Source organism: Heterocephalus glaber, unplaced genomic scaffold (assembly GCF_053883595.1).
Source record: "Heterocephalus glaber isolate CG9 unplaced genomic scaffold, H.glaber_assembly_v1.0 deba00001472, whole genome shotgun sequence".
NCBI classification, from domain to species: Eukaryota; Metazoa; Chordata; class Mammalia; order Rodentia; family Bathyergidae; genus Heterocephalus; species Heterocephalus glaber.
This window is the reverse complement of record NW_028258315.1, coordinates 1,381,753-1,405,114: the sequence shown is the minus strand read 5'-3', so window position 1 is coordinate 1,405,114 and position 23,362 is coordinate 1,381,753. Positions and strand designations below refer to the sequence as shown.

The window sequence follows — 23,362 nt, the reverse complement described above, 5'->3', positions numbered from 1 at the left end:
TCACCTGCCACACTCCGTGGACGTGTTCTTCATTATGGGACTGCTGGGTTTCAAACAGAGACAGAACATCTTGATCATATGCCGGACCGTTATTATGGGATTATTAGCTGTCCTGAGGTCAAAACAGACCAAATCCACCATAGGAGTCATGGTCAAGGTATCACACAGTCCCGAGGTGGACAGTGGTGTCTTCGGGTTGATCCTTTGGGTGCATGTTGCCAACATCCGGGGAGGACCATGCCACGTGTCTGGCAAATGCGGAGGAATGAGATACACAGTGCTTACTGACATGCGTGAGTGTGGATCTCGCTGCTGTAGATCCGCAGCAGGATGCCTCTAGCTGTTGGCAGACACAGGGCCCAGCAGTGAGGAACTTCCACAATCTGTAACAGATGCAGCAACTGTCTCAGGAGGTTGATTCCATGGTTACAGCTTAACAATAGCCCACCTGCACTACATGGTGTACTGTCGAGACACCAGGCGGCTGAGGTGGAAAGGCAGCCATAGAACGTGCTACTAGAAACTCAAAGCTTTTATGGAACTCATCCAACAGGCTTCCTGCAGTGGAGATGAATATAGATCATTTAAGGCTGACTGCACAAATGGTGTAGGGCAGGGATGGCAAACCTTTCAGAGCTTTCAATAACAACAAACAGCTGCTGTGGCACATGTGCCATAGGGTTGCCAGCACTGCTGTGCAGCTCTGAAGCTAAAGGAAGTGGAACACAGGAACTGTCAGTTCAGCTGTTTAACAATGGGACCAAAGGGAAGCTCAACCATTTGTGAGGCTGACTTTGTGAAAAGTCATCAAAAACCTCCAGAGGGAATAGAAATGAAGTCTAATAAAAGATCCTGTTCCTACCATGGAGATGGGGACAGAATTGTGCATTACTACTGGGATGCAGATGGTCAGTTTCATCTCATAGATGGAGACAAGATACCAACATGAATTAGCAGTTTCTTTAAAGAACGCCTGTGGAGACTGGAGAAAATTCAAATATTGGTATTATATAAACTGCATATGCAAATGGACAGTACCTTGAAGAACTTATGAGGGTGTCTGTTTACTAAAACTGGTGTAAGACATTTGCAGCACAAGCTCAACTGTCTGACACTGGAGTTTATTGAGAAGCAAGTGGGCATGGCACAGCTTTGTTTAGTAAAGCTGTTGCAGTGATGATAAAACGACTGGCAAAGAAATTAGAAGATAACAGAGGAAAAGCTGCTAAACGCTGGAAAATATCACTGGCGGGTTTAAACTGGCAGCTGGTGCTGACACTGCTGGCAAGCTGGGCTCCAGGGCATCCTGGCTCTGAAGGGCCTGGCTGTGCGGCAGTACAAGGCTCTCCCCTGCAAACGGGAGAGTTCTCAGCACCACAGGTTTCTGCAGATAATCTCTATGTTCTGAAACTGGATTTTTAAACAACTTTTACAAAACTGAAACGGAAATAGTGGCACCAAGACATTCATAACCATGTTTACATGCCCCTTATTGAATTGTGTCTAGATCTGACTTTCCTAAACACTGCTTGAAACATTTTTTAGAGATAGGTAGACTTTGTATGCTGCTAACACGTTCCTGCTGGCTTGAACCCCTGGCGTCCGTGCATGACCGACCTATTGACCAGCCTGTAGCACCCCATAGGACTGTCCCCTGCGACCCAATAGACAGCCATACATGTACCGCTGGTGGTTCACAGCTGCCTGGCAGTGAGACATGAATTATGGCCCCTATGTGAATGCACGTGTTAAAGAAGTTTGCCTCTAACTTCAACCTCACCTATATAAAATATTGGGGCCTAAGAGTATGATTCAGTCAGTGATTTTACAGCGTATCCGAGGAACAAGTCATTCAGAAGGCTGGAGAATTTAGTCTTTCTACCAAAACACACCAGTCCTCTTTCGCTGTAAGAGCAGTGGATAGAAAACTGTCCGGGCCACTTGGGTCTTTCAGGAATTTTTATCTGGGCAACTTTTTCTCTTTGTAACATACAGCTGTGAGATAACATGAATATATAAAAATGACGAATGTCCGTGTGACTCGGGCGCAATCCAGCGTCAGTCCTTCCCTCAGGCCACCCTCCCCCTCTGTCTGGGGACAGTGTCATCTCAGTACGTGGCGTGACCGCGCAGTCACTCGGTGTCTGGAGGCTGCGTCCTTCAGAAGCCACCTCTGCAGTGGGGAAGCCCCCCACCCCCCGCCCGTCCCTCAGCCACTGAGCAGGAGCCCAGCTGTGAGGGTCCTCGGCCGGGGCCTAAGAAGCACGGCCAGGCCCTGCCCACGTCCTCTTCCCAGCCCGGCTGCGGGAGACCCCGCGGTGGCTCTGAGGCTCGCTGCCCTCTTCCTGGCACCCTGCCCGGCCTAGGAGTGAGGTGGGCAGCGCTGGAAGGCGGCGTGGGTCCCAGGCCAGGCCCTGCCCGGCGGAAGAGTCACTGCCCGCCCGTCCCGCGCCCCGTGGAGCCGGCCCGGGGTGAGAGCAGGTGGGCGCGCAGGGCCTGCCTTGGGGGTCCCACAGGACAGCCGCGTCTCCCGGGGGCTTCGTCTCACCCAGGTGAAGTATTAACGTAAGAGCTTTAAAGGAGACTTTGAAAACAACAATAAACAAACCCGAAACCTGGCCGGTCTGGGACAAACTCTCAAAGGACAGGAAAAATCCAGGAAGACTTCGCACCACTTTACGGGACAAGCAAGCCCTGGAGCGCCCCCGCGCCCGCCTGCTGTACCCCGGGGTCCTGGCCGCCACGCTCTGCGGGCCTCCCCGCTTCCGTCCTGGCGCCTCTGTTGCTACCTGGACGTGAGCCGCCGCGTGGTGTCTGATCAGCTTCCACGCGTGCAGCTGTCAGCGCTCCGTGGAGCAAAATGACCACGGGCAGGCAGCCCAGGGGGTCCCTCGACTGGTGGGAGAGTAGAGAAATTTCGCAGGAAGATAGGAAAGAAGAATTTATCCCAAGGACTCTCGGGGCGATTTGGGATGCCCCAACGGGGTCTAGAAACGGGATTGCTATTGCGCAGCGTGTACTAAAAAAAAACAAACCCATTTTTGCGCAGAGTGTATAAAAAAGAACCTAGCAAGGTGGCCGCTCGAGTTTGATGCCTGGTACCCCCCCACAAAAAAACCAACCTAGCAGAGGATGGTTTCGATCCATCGACCTCTGGGTTATGGGCCCAGCACGCTTCCGCTGCGCCACTCTGCTCGCTGCTCTTTCAGTTGCTTCTTCTCTAGCTTAAGGGTGCAGACGCGCATGCGCTCTGCTCTCTACCCGGAGGTCGCCGGCCGAGGGCTCCTTTACCTGCGGGGGCAGAGCCGGAAACAGGACGAGCCGGGTTCACAGGCCTCGCGGACGGGGGACTGGGGACGTCGCCTGACTCCTGTCGCCCAACGGCCGACGCAGGGCCTTCTTGGGGTGACTGGCAGGTGGAGGAAGGTTCCTCCGGCCAAGGCCAGGAACCAGGCACCCTGGTCCCGACCCTTTACCGGACGCCAGATCCCAGCCTGATTCTGAATGCGAGGGAGGCGAGCCTCGGTCCCCCTTCGCCTTTGACCCCGCCCGGGTCCCCGCCTCTGGGGGGGGGGTGCTGCCATCTGATTAAGTCTGCTCAAAAATGTCTTTCCCTTTCCTTCCTTCCTTCCTTCCATCCTTCCTCTCTCTTTCTCTTTGTTTACTGCAACCCAGAGTCAGAAAGAGATAAAATTACAGCTCGGTACAATATACAAATATCTACATATATGAATTTGTGAAGGAGGAGAACTCCAAACAATATTTTGCCACATGGACTTTATTTCCCGTTACTATTCTAGTGAATGCACTAAAATTTCAGACCTCGGCGGGCTCGCCTACATGCCTCAGGCTCTGAGTTTGATCCTCAGCACCACAACACAGCGATCACCCCCCAGATTTCATTCTCCGTCCCTTCTGAGCCCCCCGCGCTGTGAAAGACAGTCACACACGGCGGTATCAGAGACGGCTCGGCTCTGCTGCGTCAGAGAACCGCGTGGGGGACGCCGGCCTTTCTGAACGTGGGCCCAGGGCTGGGAGGCTCAGGAGCCAACTGTGGGGCGGGCCCAACCCTCCCGGGGCTGCCGCTGCACGCGCACTTCAGGTTTTGCTTCGTGCTGCTTGAAGCCAGGGCCTCATCTATGCTGCCTAAATGGTGGACCACTGAGCTACATCCTCACCTTACTTTTTCTGTCTTTCTTTCTTTTTTAATAAGCTAAGATTATCTTTTCTCCTGCTAGACACATTCTGTACATTTAATGGCCCCTTAAATTTTCTATGTACACTACCATGTCAGCCGTAAATGGAATGAGTACTATCCTTTACTAGACAGCAGAGAACATGTATTTTTGAAAAAATATGACTCACTATACTGTCAACTACACCATCAACACACATTCTGGGTAGGCTGAATATTTTATCATTCTGCAGCCTTTGTCAAGTAACTTCTGGCCCTTCGTATTTATCATTAAAATCCGATGGTGCCCGCGGATTAGGGGAAAGAGCGCCTCTAAGTAGCTCGGTTGTGAGGGGCGAAGACTAAAAATCCAAGGCCGTGTGTTTTGCATCGGTGAATGCATTTCTCGTGGTTATTTCAAGTTCCATTTTTAAAATACCCTATTCCAGAGGTGGTGCCCTTTTATTTCATGGGTTACAAACTTTGCACTGTCCATTCCTCGGGAAGTTATTATTTACAAACTGCTAAAATCATCTGTTTGGAATAGATGACTCTGAAAAAACCTTAGCAACTGATAAAGGCTGAAAGTAGCTAGCGACCTGACAATCCTCACTCTAGACAGGTAAACGTTGTTGCACATTAGCAAAGCTGGAACTGGCACCTGGACAGGGATTGGAATTGAACCCTCAGATTAAGTCTAATACTCTATCAATTGAGCTATCCAGGCCCCACATGCTGGGCTGATTTCCATCTAGGAATCAGATAAATGACAATCACGATCCAATGGCATTGTAAAGTGGTTCTTCACTGGAAAGGCAACTGAATAGACATTTAAAATCCACATACTCAACTCACCCACACTTGTTTTCTTCAGGTCTGAGAATGTAAATCTCATGAAGAAAACAATCCTTAATTGTGTACAGTTTGTGAGAAGGGAAAATAAAGAAAACTGATTGCTCCTAATATTTACAGCATGTGCAGTTAAATCTGTCGTCATTATCCTACTCACGTGGCAACAAGAAATAGACAATAACAACAACGACCAAAGAGATACAAAGAAAATTTTAAAACAAAACAAAAATACAAAACAACTGGGAAGCAACCAGTGGAGGGCAATCATAAGTATTGCCAAATTTGATAAAACCTTCAATTTGTTTTTTTCTTGGTGAAAGAGCAAGATATTAAACAGGAAGACACTGCCAAGGTAACTGAGTGTGGTCCTGCTTTTGCAGTGTTCTTATCCCTCTAAAAGAACTTTGATACATGTAGTATCCCCACATTTTTTCAAGAACATATAACATTTTTCATCATAAACTGAAATTCTTCAAAAGGATAGATCTAACTTGCATCTGTAATTTAAAAACTGTGGAAAGTCCATACTTACCAATGTGACTGGCTAGTGTGGATTCTTAGGCACACTTAGGATGGAAATCAGACATGGGCTGGTTCCTGAGCCTATGACAACACTCACCCATGTCTGCCTCTGCTTCAGGACCAGCATACAGGCACCTTCGATGTTACCAATCGGCTGAGGGTTCTTGCTCAAGTCAGATAGAAATCCTCACCTGGCAAACAGAGCTTCCTGGATGATAACAGCTCTGGCTTTTAAAAGCTTGAGACATTTCTAACTAAATAGATGCACCTTGAGACCATACTATTAAGTGAGATAAATCAGACACACATGTTTAAATACTGCATTGTTTTTCTGGTGTAAGAAACTGAAAGTGTAAAGAAGAACCAAAATGTATAATAGATATTGGGAAATAGGAAGAAAATGTTCAGATGACAAGGGGAACAAGGAAGGTGGGAGGGGAAAAGGAAAGAAGAGACAAGGGAAAAAGAAGAAAAAATGGAAATAAACTTTTGTAAATAAGGAGGGGAATCAGACAAAGGTCTACTATCTCGAATCTATAAAGAACTTAAAAAAATCAGACCTCCCAAATTTAAAGACCCAATCCAAAAATGGGCACCTGAAATGAACAGACATTTCTCACACAAAGAAGTAGACATGGCAAATAAACATATGAAAAAATGTTCAACATCACTGGTCATTCGTGAGATGCAAATGAAAACAACACTGAGATTCTACCTCACCCCAGAAAGAATGGCTGCTATCAAGAAATTAACCAATAACAAATGCTGGTGGGGCTGTGGGGAAAGAGGAACCCTGCTCCACTGCTGGTGGGAGTGTAGACTGGTGCAACCACTGTGGAAATCAGTATAGAGATACCTCAAAGAACTAGGGCTAGAGGTCCCATTTGACCCCGCTATTCCCCTGCTGGGGATCTTCCCAAAGAATTAAAAGAATCATACCACAGAGATATATGTGTGCCCATGTTCACAGCAGCACAGTTTGTAATAGCTAAAGCTTGGAAACAGCTCAGTTGCTCATCAACTGGAGACTAGATAAAGAAAATGTGGGTTTTTAATAAAATGGAGTACTACTCAGCCATAAAAAATGAGAAATTAGAGACATTTATTTATAGCTAAATGGATGCACATTGAGGCCATACTCTTAAGTGAAATAAATATGACACACATGTGTAAATACCAAATAGTTTCTCTAGTGTGAGAAACTGAAAGTGTATACAAGGACTAAAAGGATTAATAGATAATGTGAAATAGGAAGAAAAGGGGAAGGGGAAGTGGGAGGGCTAGGGGAAAGGATAGAAGGGAATGGGATTAATATGAGAAAATGAAAAAATGGAAACAAAGTCTTTGTAAATAGGGAGGGATGGAGGGGTTGAAGGGAGGGCAGGGGAAGAGGAAAAAAATTAGAACCAAGAGAGTATGTAAAGGTGCAAATCTCCAATGATGAATGTCATTATATTGTATACCTAAAATGTACCAATAAAAGGATATACAAAAAAATAAGGAGGGGAAGAGGGGTTAAAGGGAGAGAGGAATGAGAAAAAAAAGAAGCAGCAAGATATATCATGTACAGGTACAAATTCCTGTGGTGAATATTATCATTAAGTATATCTTAAAATTATAAATAAATGTTTTGCTTCAAAAAAAGAACAAACAAGAACAACAAAAATAAAAGCTAGTGTCTCAGCAGGGCATGGTGGCACATGTGTGTAGTCCCTGTGCTTGGGAGGCTGAGGCAGGAGGATTACTGCAAGTTCGATGCCATCCCAGGCTACACAGTGAATCCAAATCCAGCCTGAACTGCATAGTGAGACTCTGTCTCAAAGAAGCAAGAAAAAAAAAGCCACTGGCTCTCAGCCCTTAGTGTAACAGATCTTCAATTCTGAGTGTTAGCTGCTCCTGGCAGCCACCAGCCATGGACTCTACAGGCAAAGCTTGTTCCTCTCTGGTGGTTTTCCAAACTCTTCCAAATTCCAGACTCATCACAACTGCTTCATTAAGGAGCATCTTCTACCTGACTTTTAAAAAACTGAACTGCTGATATTCCCTCCAAACTTGCTCCTAATGCATCTTTCCCATCTCAACTGACATCTCATTAACATCTCCATCTGTGTTGTCATCTACAAATTCTCTCTTCCCCTCAGATTCTGTATCCCAACTTTCAGCTCCACCTCCACAATATATCCACAACAGAGGCAGTTTCTACAACTCCTATTGCTATTGCCCAAGCACATCCATCATCCACTCTTGCCAAGATTTTTTGGCTCATTGTTATTAGTACGTTTGCATACGTGATGATTACTTTCCTCGTAGGATGGTGGCAGTTGTGCATAACACATCTTAATGCTTTTTACTTCTCCTTCCTCCCTCCCTCCACTGAGTGATGCCCTTGCCTGCTGAGAAAGATCTATCCCACTGCTTTCTATTATCTTTTATTTTGCTTTTTAAACTATTTATACTTTGAGTTTCTCATATAAGAGAAACCATATGATATGTAACCTTGTGTGTCTGATTTATTTACTTAACATTATGGTCTCAAGGTACATCCAATTTCCTACAAATGACTCAAATGTAACCTTCTTTATACTGGTGTAGTACTCCATTGTGTATAGATTTTCTTTATTCACCTGATGATGGACAGATAGGCCACTTGAGTGTGGTAAAATTTAGGAAAGGATCACACAAGAGATAGGTATACTATCTGTCAACAGTAGTAAGTACTATTAATAGAACTGAAATTGTTTCAGAAATCCTGGGTATATTCCAAAAACTTCTAAGTTCGTCTTGAGAAGTCAGCAAAAGCTTCCAGAAAGGTCATGGGACATGGCTGAACTCATATGTGAAGGACAGGCAGGAACTGGCCAGAGGGCAAGGGGAGGACACTGGTGGAAGTAAAACTTGGCCACTGAAACAATGTGAGACGTCAGGAATATTACTGCCCCTCTCCACCCCCGCTTCTCTGTCACCCTTCTTGTCCTGTCAGAGGAGTCCTTCTGGTCCTACCGTTCCCAAGAGGCCAATGTTGTTACACAAATAACATGGGCTGCGTTGACCGATTTCAGAGAAGCAGATTCCTGTTTCCTCCACAGGTGGAGGTCTCCGTTTAGTTTGGTCGTGACTTTGAGGTTTTTCCAACTTCTCACTAGTTTGCACTTCAGCCGTGGACCTCACTCAGAGGATGCTATATCCTTTTGAGCTAAACTTTGAAACCATAAGCTTGTGTAGATTTAGCTAATGGTTAAAAACAAAGGGGAAAAAAATCACATCTATGATTTTCAAGTCGCTGGCAACTGCTAGTCCCAGCCGCTCCTGTCTTACTTTCTGCCCACAGTCCTGAGGGATCTGATCCACCTACCCATGCTGCCTCCTCCATACTGTTACTCCCACATAGGCCTTGCATTTATTCAAACTCGACTCCCACTGCTTATGCCTCCCACACGTGCTGATGTGCTGAAGGTGAGAAGATGGCCTTTAAGGACTACACGACAGCAGTCTACAGAAATGTATCCTTGTGAAGTAAGTGTTGAAAATCACTCTCATCCCATGTGTTTTTCCCTTAGACAAAACCTTCTGCTGTTAGGGATAAGAAAGCCAAGCAAAGCCCAGCGATGGAATTTCTGTGTTAAAAGTATGTTAGTTAAGAAGTACCTTCTGGCTTCTCTTGCTTGTCATGGTTGAGATTTATGTGGCAGACGTCTGGATTCCTGGTTTTTCTGAACAGAACTTGTGGATACAGAGTTCAAGATGCTCTTCCCAGTTGAAAGCACTCTCAACTTTTATTTGGGTGGTTCCCTACCTAGTTGTGGCCTAGACGCAGTGACAGCCAATAACCATGAGCACACCTAGCACACAGATCTTGATTTCTAGTACCATTCACCAATAAATGGAATCTGGGCTCCCTGGAGAAATGCTTGATGTAAGAGCTGGGACAGAGAAATATAAATCTTACAAAATTCCAGATAATTTATATAACCACCCCTTCTGCTCCCTGAATGTTGGTGACGCTTAATGACTTGCACAGAGTGTGAGGGAGGGATAAGTGGTAGTTCTGTTGGTGATCAGGGATAACCTCATCGGTGATGTCCTGTCAGTAACACACGCCTTCGCGATGATGAGATGAGAATCGACTTCACGTCTGTGAACCTGTGAGCCTGTCTTATCCTCCAGACCTGCAACCGCCACCTCACACCCAAGCCATAACCACGTGTGGCCGCGGTGGCCAGTGGGCGGCACCCTCGCCTCACCCCGCGGAGCACGCAGGGGAACCGGGCCCAGCAGCTTCCGCTCCGCTCTCCGGCTCGCACCCAAGGTCGTGGGGTTCATCATCGCCATTAGACCCTGCTCCCACGCTCCCCAATAGCAGGCGAGGACGCGTGGAGGCTCGGGTCAGTCCAAAGCGGAGGTGGCCTCGGAAGGACAGCGCGGAGCACCTCGGAAGCGCCGCCCGGCCCCAGGACGGGTCGGAGGTGCCACTTTCGCCAACGACTACAAGTCCCGGAAGCCTCCGCGGCCTACGCCGGCTACAAGGCAGGTGCGCAGCCGCCCAGCGTCCAGACGTCACTTTCCTGTACTTCTAGGACCGACACCGCCTTTCTATGATGTCATAGACTTCCGGCGGAAGACCTGAGCGCTTGACGGTGTCGCGGGCGGTGTGCCTCCAGGCTGCTGGGCGTTTTCTTTTTCTAACAACGCGACGGTTCAGAGAAGAAGTTTAACGCTGTCACCACATTTTACTCTCTTAGCATGCATTTTGTGACCCTGCAATAATCATCTGCGTTTTGGATTAGGGGATGTGAGACTGAAGGAAAGCGCCCTTAGAAAAAGGATCTCTGGGCCGGGGATTTAGCCCAGTGGGTCCGCCGCCTGCCTCACAAGTTCAAGGACCCGAGGTCGATCCCCGGTACAAAAAGAAAGAAAGAGAGGGTCTTCGCTGTGGTTGTGTGGATTCCTGGCTGTGGAGAGACACAGGATCTATGTTAGGTCTGCACGTAGAATGTTACCGTTCATACTTAGGTTTCCTGGGTACATTCACCTTGCATTTTCTTCCCATATCAGTATTCTTCATATTCTTTTACAATGTAACTTGTAATGGTGTCTAATGATTAACCTTATGCCATGTACCAGCATTTCTTTGGCGTCTTTTTCAACACCAGGATTTTAGTTTGGAATCCCTAGCAAATGTTTCAGTCTGCTAGTGTTGAAACAGCTTTATAAAATAGTTAATGGTATTAGGTGTAACCATGTCATTATGGTCTTGTTTAAAAGAAAAAAGGTCTATCAGCTTTTTCCCCATTATCTTTCTTTGATTTGCTCTTTGAATTATTTATACTTTGTTTTCTCGTGTAAGAGAAGCTATGCAATATTTAAATTTGTGTGTCTGATTTAAATTTGCAAATGATGAGGTGACCAGGAGATAGGAAGGGGATGGATTTAAGATGTGTTAAGTACACATGCCAGCTCTCCACGATGAATTAATTGTGCACTGGAAACATATACTCAAGAGATTTTGTATTTATTATTTATTTAGTTTTATCGGTCCACTTTTGAATGATCGCATTCATCATAGGGAATTTGTACCTGTACATATATTTCGTTTTGGAGTGTTTTTTGTTGTTGTTCCGGGGAACAAACTCAGGACCTTGCGTTTGCTAGGCAGGCTCGGCGCCCCTGAGCTAAATCCCCAGCCATATAATGTATCTTAATTTTTTCCCACTCCCCCTCTCCAGTCCCTTTTCCTCTCTCCCTTCACAAAACTTTGTTTCTATTATTTGCCTTCCGTTCTCTTTTGTATCCCTAACACCACCCCCCACCCCCCTGCACGTTTTGTTCCTCTTCGTATTTGAATATTTTCTTCCCACTTCCCAATATCTATCATCCATTTTGGTTCTCATTTACCCTTTGGGTTTATCAGACAAGAGAACAATGTGATGTTCAAACATATGTGGCTGATTTCACTTAAAATTATGTTCTCAAAGTGCATCTATTTACCTAGAAATGTCCCAACTTTTATCTTTTTTTTTTTTGCAGAACTAGGGATTGAACTCAGGACCTTACGCTTGCCAGGAAGGTGCAGCCTCACTGACTACATCGCCAGGCCAACTTTATCCTTTTATGGCAGTGTGATACTCCATTGTATACAAAACCACATTTTAGGGGCTGGAGATTTAGCTCAGTGGTGCCGTGCCTGCCTCGCAATTGGAAGGTCCTGAGTTCGATCTCCAGTACCACAAAATAAATAAATAAAACCACATTTTCTTTATCCATTCATCCATTGTGGGCATCTCGGCTCTTTCCAAAATTTAGCTATTACAAATTGTGCTGCTAAAAATATGGGTGTGTTTATATTGCTGTGGAATGATGCTCTTAACTCTTGGGAAGACACCTAGAAGGGGAGTAGCTGGGTCAGTTGGAACCTTTACTTTTAGTTTTTTGAGGAATCTCCATACTGATTTCCCTAGTGGTTGTATCAATTTACACTCCCATCAACAGTGGAGAAGGGTTCTTTTTTCCCCATATCCTCACCAGCATTTGTTAATTGGTTTATTTCTTGATGATAGCCATTCTTTCTGGAGTGAGACACAATCTCAGCATTTTTAAAATTGGCATTTCTCAAATGACCTGTGATGTTGAACATTTTTTTCATATATTTATTTGCTGTCTGTACTTTACCTGAGAAGTGTCTATTCATTTCAAATGCTCATTATTGGACTAGGTCTTTAAAATCTTGGGGAGGGGGTCTAATTTTTTGAGTTCTTTATATATTCTAGATACTAGTCCTTTTACCTGAAGAATAGCTGGTAAAATTTTTTCCCATTCTGTGGGTTGTCTCTTCACTCTGTTGATGGTTTCTTTTGCCGTGCAAAAGCTTTTTAATTTGATGTGATCCCAGTTGTTGATTCTTTGTAGTATTTCCTGTGTGATTGGGGTTTTATTCATAAAGTCTTTGCCTACACTTATATCTTCAAGAGTTTTACCTATTCTTTCAGCAGATTGTTTCTGTTTTAATATTTAGCTCTTTGATCCATTTCTATTTTAGTTTAGTGCATGGTGAGAGATAATAAGTCTAGGTTTAATCTTTGGCAGCACAAAAATTTTTAATTTCACAACTAAAAAGAAAAGTTAAGAGGTACATACTAATAGGTCAAATGATAGGACTTCTGGAGCTTTAAAGTACTCCAGGAATAAAAAGTGAGTAGGGCAGAGGTTCCTTAACAAGATTGGAAAAGTATTGATCACTGTTGAGGCTAGGTGAAGGACACATGGCAATTTGCTATTATATTTTGGGTTCACGGTTTGAAATTTTCTGCAATAATTTCTTAAAGGTGTACCAGTGTTCCTATTGGAATGGAAGCCAGCTAATCCCTTCCTGCCTTTTGTTCGAAACACCCTTGGCCAGTGCCCCAAATGAATTTTCACCTACACTGTCATGGCACAGTTTGCAGGGATTTCTTTCTCTGGACTCATCTTCTCAACCAGTCTGAATCTAAATAAATCACAGCTCCTCCGAGAATACCCTTCCTGCCTCCTTACTGGGTCCCAGATGGTGTTCTCTTCACATGCACTTCTTTATCAGGAAGGTAAAGTCAGGGTCTTCGTTTCCTGAGTCCAAGACTGAGGAGGTACCACACAGGCTCTGGCACACTGCCGTGTGTCTAGTTTTCTAAATCACATTTCCCTTAAGACACCAGGTGACTGAGTGATCTGGCAGTTACATCCCTGTCAACCCTTCACATTTTCCATTCTCCCAGTCTGTCAGGTGCGCAGTGACTTTGCCATCTGGCTTAGTCTTCCATTCTACCCTGTCTTGACTAAGTGACATCAACGTGCCCAACAGAGCAGTTGCTCGGTATTTATGGAATCACTGCTCATGTAGATGAGTCATCCCTCAAACATTCTGCCTTTTATCTGGAACCTGGCATCTGGGGGCAGGAGCCCCACGCCTGAGGGTAGTGCAGCATCTGCTCCTGTGCTCCCCTCCCGATGGTGAATCAAAGCCTTCCCTTTTTAGTTCTTGTTCCAAAAGTCCGTCTCCTCCTCTGCCATCTGCTCCCGCCTACAGCCTTCTGTCCTTCACATTTGTCACATCCACCACTGAGCTCCTGTTCCACAGCTTTGCCAGAGATGCCGTTTCCTTCTGCCTCCTTGTGCCTGGCTCTCATACCCCTTTCAATTTTCAGTCCTTTTATAGTGATGCATCTCATTATCCTTCTAACAGTTCTAGGAAAATAATTCTCTACTATTGAAAAGCCTCTATAAAACTCACCTGCTACTTTAGTCTCCACACTAATTCTCTTTCCGCTGTGGCCAGATTTCAATCCCTTTTCTCTACTCTCCTTACCATCCACTTACTCCATACCTTAAATTTAACCTGTCTCCCAGAAACTCAGCTGTATCTCTTCTTAGATAAAAACCACACAGATATCATCTTCACCAACCAGGTAGGCAAACATTTCTAAATTTGACAGCATGGTCTTTGTCAAGGCCGTGGGCCAAGCCTTAGCCTCATGTTGCCAGTATGGGCAGAAACCCCACAAAGGCAATATCTGACAGACCTGAAAACCCATGTGCTTCAGGACCTGCCAATTCCACTTCTAGGGGCTTACTACATGTATGCACATTTTTTAAATGACACATATACATACAAACTTACACATTGAATAGTTTGTAATCGCAAAAGATTGAGAATAACCTAAATGTCTTCCATCATGGGGTTGGCTAAATAAATTCTTGCCATATATACAATGAAATACTATGCATCTTCTGATGGTTAATTTATGTGTCAACTTGGCTAAGCGGTACCACCCAGTTCTGTGAAACTGATGTTTCTGATAAGATCCTGTGGTCGAAATTAATATACAGTCAGTTGACTTTAAGTAGAGTTGATGACTCTCCATAATAGGGTGGGGGCTCACCCAATCAACTGAAGGCCTTAAGAGCAAAAGCTGAGTCTTGCAGTAGGAGGAGGAATTCTTCATCACTGCGATATAGAAATCTTGCCTGAGCTTCCAGCTTACTGTTCTGCTCTAGAAATTTTGGATTCAGGACTGCAAAATCAACTCATCTGAATTTCTAACCTACTGGGCTTGCCCTGCAGATTTCAACCTTGCCAGACCCTTACAATCATGTGAGCCAGTTCTATAAAATTAAACCAAATCTTTATCTCTGTCTCTGCCCCTAAAATTCTTATACACAGCTATGAAAAAGAATGAGTATGAATATACTCTATCGGGAAAGGTGTTCAGGATATAGTTTTCTGTGGAAAAAGCCAGGTTTATAACTGTGTAAAAATTTGAAACAAGAATTTGTGTTTATAGTTGCTTATATTTTTACAAAACTCTGGAAGGATGTACAAAATAATGTGGTTACTTGAGTGTTCTAGATAGATGAGCACAGGATGGGAGCATTTTTAAATACTGTTGTGAAACATGTTGCTATTCTATTCAAAGACTTCAATTTTATGAAGAGTTCATTAGCCCCTAATTGCTAAATTTTTCTTCCTGGCGTAAATGTTAACATGCTACATTATACACTATTATTCTTGGAGTGTCCTCATCTATCTTAGGAAAGCTGTGGCCTCATAGCTCTGATTTGCTTCAAGTCTTCTTTGATTGTTCTCTGGGTTCTTCAGTACATGCATTCTCTCTGTTCTCTCTTCAGCATCCGTGCTCTGGATCTCTAGTCTCCCTGCTGCAGCTTAAATCATGACCTCTGGGTACCAGGGCTGCATCTCTGCTGCCATCTCTACCTGCCTCAGCCTTGCTCCAGAGCTCCAGACCATACTTGCTATTTTATAGATGTCTCCAGACTCATCAATATTCTATTGGCACCAAACATTCAATGTCCAAAGAGGACTCATCACCCTTGACTAAACTTTTTCTACTTGATACCTTGTTTGGTATTATCTTCAACCCAAAGAGGCCATTTTAGTGGTTACCAAAACGGAAGAGCTACTCAAATTTATTGGACAGAAGTCATCAATACTAAGCATCCTTAAACATCTAGTGCAGTATGGCCCAGCAAGAAATTTCCCACCCAAATGCAAACAGGGTAGTGACTTCAGCATGTATACCACCCCTTTCGTTCAAAATCTGTCCTTATTGACACAGTTAGTTGTTAGCCCTGCTGGTCCCACCTCTGAAACAGCTCCTTCCCTCTCTCCTTGTGGCAGTCAGCCACATCTTTGCAATGCAGGCCAAGCCCTTGCATGACAGTCTGCTTTTCCAGCCTTCTCTCCGCTTCTAATCTATTTGAGACAACGCAGTCATTTCCACCTCCTCAGTGCTCCCTTCTGGAAAAATAAAAATAAAGTCCTGAGAAATAATTGGTACTTTTGGGATTTCCATGCAAAAATAGTCACTATCCACCTATTTAATTTCCCCTTCTTCTTTACAAAGATCAAGATGTACCTACTTTTGGGATTTAGGGACAGTATCTAGTCCCAGTGAGTGAATGAAGGTCTGCAGCACAAGATGAGAGCCAAGTCTCCTCATATCCTCCCACTGGACCAAAGTGCCCTGTCTGATGGAAGACACGCATGCAAAGCTTCCTCGACTCAGGCAGCATCTGAGGGAAACGAAGGCTGAGTTACTCACTAGTCGTGTGGAAATGAAATGAGTTTTACAAAGTGACGTGGCCTGGGAAAGGGTCCTAGGAACCTAGGGTTCTATTTTCTGTAAATGATTAACTGGTTTGTGATGCTGTGTAATGAGTCCTGAGCCCCAGCTTTTCTCATCTGCAGAAGGGGGCAGCACTCCCCAAGACCTCTTGTGAGAATGTAAGAAATCATAAAATGGATGACGAATGAAAAGGCAAGTATTTCCCCAAGTTTCATGTAAATCCTAGAGTCACGAGTTGATGCAGGAGTGGGCTGCGAGATCCTTCCCACCTCAGCAGCAGCCCTGCAGGGTTGGTTGCTCATCCTCAGGTGGGAAGGCCCACCTGGGTATGGGCAGCGACACCTGTGCCAGCTCAGCTCACGTGGGCAGACCTGACTGTGAGCCAGGCACTGTTCTAAGCACCTCACGAGTATTGTCGGATCGAGTTCCACAGACAGGTCTGCTAGTGATTTCAAAGATGCTTGCAGATTCTCCGGAACCTCCTTCAAGGACAGAGCTGACCTCTTCCCCCAGCGACCACTCCAATGAGTAGAGAAGAGTGGAAGTGGCAATGTGTGACCTCAGAGGCCGAGTCCTCAAGAGCCCTGGGTTCCTCTGGCTTTCTTGGATCATGTACACAGAGCGCTCTGCTGCCTGTCACTGTGGCTGTGAACACACATGTGCATTCATGGACCAACAGAACCTACGGAGTCAGAGCCTCTATCTTCAGAGCTGCAGATGTTGGAGACCCCATTCTCTGCTCTTCCTTTTTCAATGAACTGAGGATTGACCGGGCTCCTCTCTGCTGTAGTGGAAACACAGCAGGGCTGGGAAGCCCCTGCAAAGCTGCCGGAGTCCAGCTCCAGCGGCCTCAGGTCCTGAGAGGAGGCGTGGAGTAGGCAATGAGAGAATGAGACAGACACAGAGTGGAGGGTCGGCAGCTCAGCTTGTCTGTCTGAGTTATACCAAAATCACTTTACTTATATATGTTTTGGTTACACAAGGCTTTGGTAAGCACGTGGGTCCATACACAGTGTGTTCTCAAACAGAGTTAAAGAAAAGCTGATATCTAAAAAACTATTTTAGACCACCCAGTTCTAAATACTCCTCCGGGTCCTACGTGAACTCTTGTTAATTTATCAGATTTACATTTGAGGAACAGGAAGCCTTTTAGAAAGGTCAGGCTACCTCATTAGGCCAAGTTTCATCAGATCTCATTGTTGTGTGCCCTGCGGGTGTTGGCCGAGGGTGACCAGGTGCCAGACAGTGAGGCGCCTTATTTTTTCCTTTCTTTTGTTCATCTTTCTTTAACTCCTCTTGTAAGCAATATTTGTCATATGGCAGGGGTAAATCTAATCTGGGTAAATGTTGTATGGAATTTGTTCCTTTTGGTGGGCATCATAATGTTCCACCTATAAGCTACATTGGGAGGGGGCTCAGCCGTTGGGACAGGCCCATACTTTCCTTCATTTTCTATGGACCGAGATCCCTGTTTTGCTGCAAATATTTGTGGGCTTAAAGTAGTCAGGGCCTCACCATTTGTCCGAGCCTTGGAAGTACCCAGCATTCCCAAGAGCCATAACTGCGTCCTGAATTTGTTGATGTCCCAATTTCCCTTGTGCAGTCAGGGCATACGGTTGTCACGTCCCCACTACTCACGGAGGTAGGAGTGAGGGGCTTTTCTGTAAATGGACTTACAATTTCTTCCTGTAATCCCGGCCTAGTAACCATTTCTGAAGCACTGACTTTTATCCTCCCAGTGATCTCCCGGGGAGCACAGCACCGAGGGAACCACTACCGCGGAAAGCGAAAGCAAAGGACGGAGTCGTGGTTTCAGCCACAGTCTCGGTGTCACTGGAGCTGTGTCAAGCAGCGAGATTGTGACCATGGCCTGCTCCGCAGAGCCAGCCTGGTCTGAGGTAGGCTCTTTCCTGGGGACCAGCAGCACTGACCCGGGTCATTCTCATGATGCCTGCCTCCCTTCTGTCCTTACAGCACACCCTATTTGTGTGTATCTTTCCCACACCACATTGCTAATAATCCCTGTGCAGCTGAGATTACATCAGTCAGCAGCGCTCCAGCGCCAGGCCCTCCCACACTGAGGGCTTAGTGAATATTTAAGTAGAGGAGAGCCCCACTGACTGATACACATTGCCCGAGGGCCATGCCTACTGAGCCTCATTTCCTTATACACCTGAGTTACTCAGCTTTTCATCGTGGTAACAAAATGCATGAGAAAAGCAGTTTAACAGAGGAAAGATTGATTTTGGCTCATGGTTTTACAAGTTGGTCTATGGTGGGCTGGTTCCAGAGCTTTGGGACTGTGAGGAGGTGGAGCCCCAGGGTGGAAAGGGGTGACGGAGGAAAGCTGCTCAGCTCGTGGTGGAGGAGAAGCAGAGGCAGCCTGGCCACGGGCTTCTCCTTCACCTGCTTCTGCTCCATACAGGCCGGCAGACTTCTGGAGGGCACCACCCACGTCGAGGGAAGCTCTCCTCCCTCAGTTTGCTGTCCCACACGCAAACTGTCTCTGGAGACACCTCACAGACACACCCGGAAGTGAGCTTTACTCGTTTCGTGGCATTTCTCAGCCAGTAAGGTGACAACCAAGATGAACGGTCACAGCACCTCTCAGCACCTGCTCTCCAGTTCCCTCCTGTTTGCCCTCCGAGACACTGCTTACCCCTGTGGGCGCCCCCAAAAAGCTGATTCCTGTAGACTCCTAAAGGAGGCAAATTTTATCTTGCTCTCATTTGCTGGGCATGAGAATTAATGTAAGACAGCAACAGTGAGAAACATACAAATTTATTTAGTACATTTTTAACAGCATAGGATTCTTCATAAGGAAATGAATCAAAGAAGCAGTTAGAGTTGGACAGCTATATACTGAGTGGGACAAAGAGAAGTAAGCTGTGAAATATGGCAAGGAAAGGGTCTTAGGCTAGAACAGTTAATTTGGTGAGGACATAAACAAGAAGGTGAAGTTTAGTGTAACAGTGATTGCTCAGATTTCCCTCATCCTTGATAAGAGAGAGGAATGTGCCTTTCCTTCCGGTATAGGGGAGACATCTTCCACATGGGAATTTCATCTCCTGTTTTTCTTTTTTCATCTCCTGCTTTTAAGAAAGGTCAGAGTGACCATTTCTTGTCTGTTTTTTTGGTACTGGAGATGGAACTCTGGACCTTGCACTTGCGAGGCAGGTGACAGCACCACTGAGCTAAATGCCTGGCCCTTCTTGCCTGTTATTTTTAAGTGGCCTTAAGTCAACACAGTCGACATGCTAGAGCTGCTTATTTTGAGATGACGTAATCTGAATTTCAGTGGCCAAGGGTGGAAGACCGGAAAGGTCAGAGTTATCCCCCCAGTGGGTCTGGGTACCCTAATTCCTGGAGCCTGTAGATGTTAGCTTACACATCCAAAACAAATGTTGCCAATGTGGTTGAGGATCTTGAGACGGGGAGATGAACCTGTCAGGCACCAAAGGGGAGGAGGCAGTGGAGGCAGAGACTGGGGCAATGCCCCCTTGAGCCCAGGGGACTGGGCATCCCCAGCTCAGACAGGCAGGGAACGGTCTGTCCAGGGGGTTGCCAACACCTTCCTTTGGCCCATGATGCCGATTTTCAGACTTCTGGACTTCAGAACTACAAGAATAAGTCTTTATTGTTTTAACCATCAAGTTTGCGAGTTAAGCCCTTGCTCTGTCGGGCTCAGTGTGGTAACAGTTTCTATAGGTGCTAGATGTTGGGGGTCCACTCGCCTTTGGTTACACATTCTCCAACTAAATTTCTTGAATATGTGGTCAGTTCCTTGCTGAGACTCTTCCTACAAGTACAGTGAAGAAAATAAGAGGCCAAACATGAAGAGACCCCTGAAAATACCTTCCTTCACTAGTGGGCCCAGCCCTTGGTTCCCGGTCTCCATGGCAACAGTGGGTCCATCTGACCTTCTGAGCTGTGGCTCCAGATTTGGCCCTCACTTCTCAGAGGCCAAGAGGAGCACGAGTCCTCCGAACTGTTCAGGGCTGGTCTGCCCCTTCTCAGGCTGGACACCGCTCTGGAAACCCATCTGAGCAGACGGTGGAGCGCGGAGCCCAGGTCTGATCCCACTGTCAGGCCATTCACGCTGGTCCGCCTTTCTCTCCTCTCTCCAGAACATCTGCACAGAAACAAATCCAGAGGAAGAGAAGCTCCTGTGACCTATTTCTTATACAGAATTATCTTTCCAGGGAGCAACTCTTTATAATCACCAGGACACAGATGTACCACCACTGAAACTTAATTGCTATTTATAGAGAGAAAAGTTAATAGACTGATTTTTTCATCAATATTAACTTGTTCTGCCATATTTCCTAAACCTTTAGCAACTGCCAATGCTCTCCAACACTGGTAGATACACAGAATGCAAAAACAGGAAGCAAAGTAATTGTGTGTGGTTTCATAGTACGTCTTGTTTCAATCCAGCACATTGGTGAGATAATTTTGTAGTGGGCCAGAATTTCTATATGGAAACAATTAGATTCCTAACACCTGTGCAGGAAGCTGTCCAGTGGAAAACCTAAGCTGGGCTCATTCAGAGCCTCAGACTGGGGTCGCGGGATGGTCACTCCACAAGGGAAGCCACCCAAAATTTGGTTCAGATGTCAAGACTGATGACCCCACACATGCACCAAGAGAGTATGAAAAGGTTCACTATCCATATAAAAGACCTCCACGGGCCACACGGCAGGCTCGAAGACTGTTCTGAAAGTGTCTTGAGAAAGAGTAGGGAGGGATTGAGCATGATGTTCCATGTTTTAAAAACTAGATGTGGAGGGCCGGGGATTTAGCTCAGTGGTTTCGCTGCCTGCTGTGCAAGCGCAAGGACCAAAGTTCCATCCCCGGTACCAAAAAAAAAAAAAACAAAAAACCTAGATGTGGCCAGAAAATAGAGATTAAAAGAACTGATTCCCATTAACAATACTCATTCAAGACTGGTGTACAATACAGAATGCTAACTTATCAATTAACAATAACTGCAACTGTCACCAAGACTGAAACAGAACAAACTCTGCATTCTTGTTTTATGGTCAAATCTATAGGGAAAACCAATTCATCCTCAGAAAATACAGGTGTGGAAGGAAAAGAGATATCTTAGAAAAATGTGAAATTAGTGCAAAGATGAACTGTGTGCCTCAAAATATTTTGGATCCTGATAAAACTGTTTTATGTAGATCAAACCAAGGTTGCCAAATGTGCTCCAGTTCTCCGGGCCTCCTAACACATGATTCCTGCTGTGGCCCCCAAACTCTGATCTCAGCGCCTTCCTGGTTTCACTTTCTGCCTTCTCCAGCCTGGATTCTGCAGTTTACCTGAGGGTGCTATGATCTGAATATGGAGTAAGCGTGCAGCTCATAAGTTTTGTGTTGAAACTTAATTCCATTGTGAGAGATTAGAAGTAGAAATTAAATGACAACAGCGTCTAGAGGAGAGGTCGATTAGGGCTAAATAAGGTCAAGAGAGTGGATCCTCCAGGGGTGAACACCAGTGGCTTTATAAAAGAGGGAGGCCAGTGGATGCATACATGTCCTCGTCTCTTGCCATCAGACACCCTGTGCCACCACGGCTTCGCTGGCCAGAGTCATCACAGATGAGGCCCTTGAACCTCCAGAAGCGCCATGGCCTGTGGGGCTGAAGGGTCCAGGGAGAGAGAAATGACGGTGGAGATTAAGGAAAAACAAAGACAAAGATACCAAAGAACAAAAAGAAACAAAGCTGGGCCAGGTGGCGCTCTAACTCCTGATGGGGAAAAAAGACCAGGAGGCAGAAGTGGAGGGGGAGGTAAAGGGCCTGGTCTGTAACCGGAGCCAGGAGAGAGCTAAGGTACGTGGGACGTGCTTGATGGTTTTATGGGGAGTTGCAGAGAGGAAGACAGCCCTCTTCTCCACCAGGTCTTGCTCCACCACGCCCTCATGCCGCCTGTTCCCCTCCCTTGGGGCCCTGTCTTTGTCCGAGGGAGGAAGAGAACTAGATAGTGCTCTCCCCGCACAGAAGTACGAGCTAAACAATCCTGTTTCTTTATAAAGTCATCCAGGCTTGGGTGCTTTGTTGTAGTAACATAAAAATAGATGAATAAAACTCAGTAGCATCACTATGGGGAGTATCAGCACCGTCCCCTGTAACGTATTTGCTCTACTTACATTTCAATTCATTGCTCGTGATAAATACGAATTGGTTCCCACCGTGTGAGGCAGTATGCCCAGGGCTTGTGTCCTCTTCTACTGCCTTTCTCCTTCCTCTACTGTGCGATGTGCTTGCCCGGGCTCTGTGAGCACTACTCTTGATGCAAAATGTGCCTAAATTGTCACTTTCTCATCTGCATTTGTCACGATTTCCAGGAAAATCAGAGACTCTGAAAACAACACTTTCCACAATCTGGCCCCTCCTGCAGACGGTTTCCTTCACCTTCTGCTTTCCCCCTTCAAATCTCTCTGGCGTATTCTGCACCTGACTTGGTTGGGCCCGGAGGGTGCAGTAGGAGCTCTTCCTGTTGCTGACAAACCCCGTCTCCCCTGGGTCATCTGCCAGCAAACCAGACCCCCACTGCTTCTCCTCACCGAAGTCCTCTGCTCCCCCACAGTTGCCCCCTCATTTGTCGATTATGGCACCTGCCTCATCTTCCCATGACTGTTCAGACCCTTACGTTCGGTGATTTAAATGTGCATTTAGTAAATGTACCTAACGCCCCAGCTTCTCAAGTCATTGGTACTCTCTCCTCCTCTGATCTGGTTTTCCCTTCCACCCCCAGCATCCACACCTGGAGTGACACCCTACCCTGCGTTCTTACCCATGCAGACAGTCCTCACAGCTGCCTCAGGCAGGCTTTGCAACTTAACACAAAGCCCATGGTAGTGAGAGCGGTGGGTTACGGGTTAGGTCTGCCCGCCTCCGTCCTCGCCCACAGTAGTCCCTACTTTCATCCCCTACCAGTTGAAGTTCCAGGGCATCATCACAATCTCTCTTCCCATAAGGTCCCTTGCTCTCCTTCCGTCTTAGCCACCATATTCTTTGGGAAGATTTCTGGTTACGGCATTTTCCACTCACTCCCTTAGCCTTTCACAAGTGCCTGACACCACTGCTCAGCCTCTCTTCCTGAACACTCCTCCCTGCTCGCCACTGGGACACGATGCCCTGGTGATCATCTGCCAATTTCACGTGCTGCTCACCCCACACATGGCTCACCCTGCTA

The 23,362-nt window shown here is 46.1% G+C and overlaps 1 protein-coding gene, 1 long non-coding RNA gene, 1 other non-coding gene and 1 pseudogene across 3 annotated transcripts in view; 2 read left to right on the top strand and 2 right to left on the bottom strand.

The window, feature by feature from the left end:
• Positions 1–379: 379 nt before the first annotated feature.
• Positions 380–2,050, top strand: LOC101725011 (phosphoacetylglucosamine mutase pseudogene; annotated as a pseudogene).
• Positions 2,051–3,123: 1,073 nt separating this feature from the next.
• Trnam-cau (transfer RNA methionine (anticodon CAU)) lies at positions 3,124–3,195 on the bottom strand. Its single transcript has one exon. It is a non-coding gene; the product is annotated as a tRNA-Met (tRNA).
• A 6,586-nt stretch (positions 3,196–9,781) lies between these two features.
• LOC110349812 (uncharacterized) overlaps positions 9,782–23,362 on the top strand; it is a 17,579-nt gene continuing 3,998 nt past the window's right edge. Inside the window, exons 1-2 of the long non-coding RNA XR_002396098.2 lie at positions 9,782–10,525; positions 17,901–18,059. This is a non-coding gene — a long non-coding RNA (uncharacterized LOC110349812). The remainder of the gene's footprint in view (positions 10,526–17,900; positions 18,060–23,362) is intronic.
• The window catches only part of Znf184 (zinc finger protein 184), a 23,079-nt gene continuing 18,640 nt past the window's right edge, over positions 18,924–23,362 (bottom strand). The window contains exon 7 of the transcript XR_015439055.1: positions 18,924–20,293. The gene's annotated coding sequence lies outside the window, so the exon portion shown is untranslated. The remainder of the gene's footprint in view (positions 20,294–23,362) is intronic.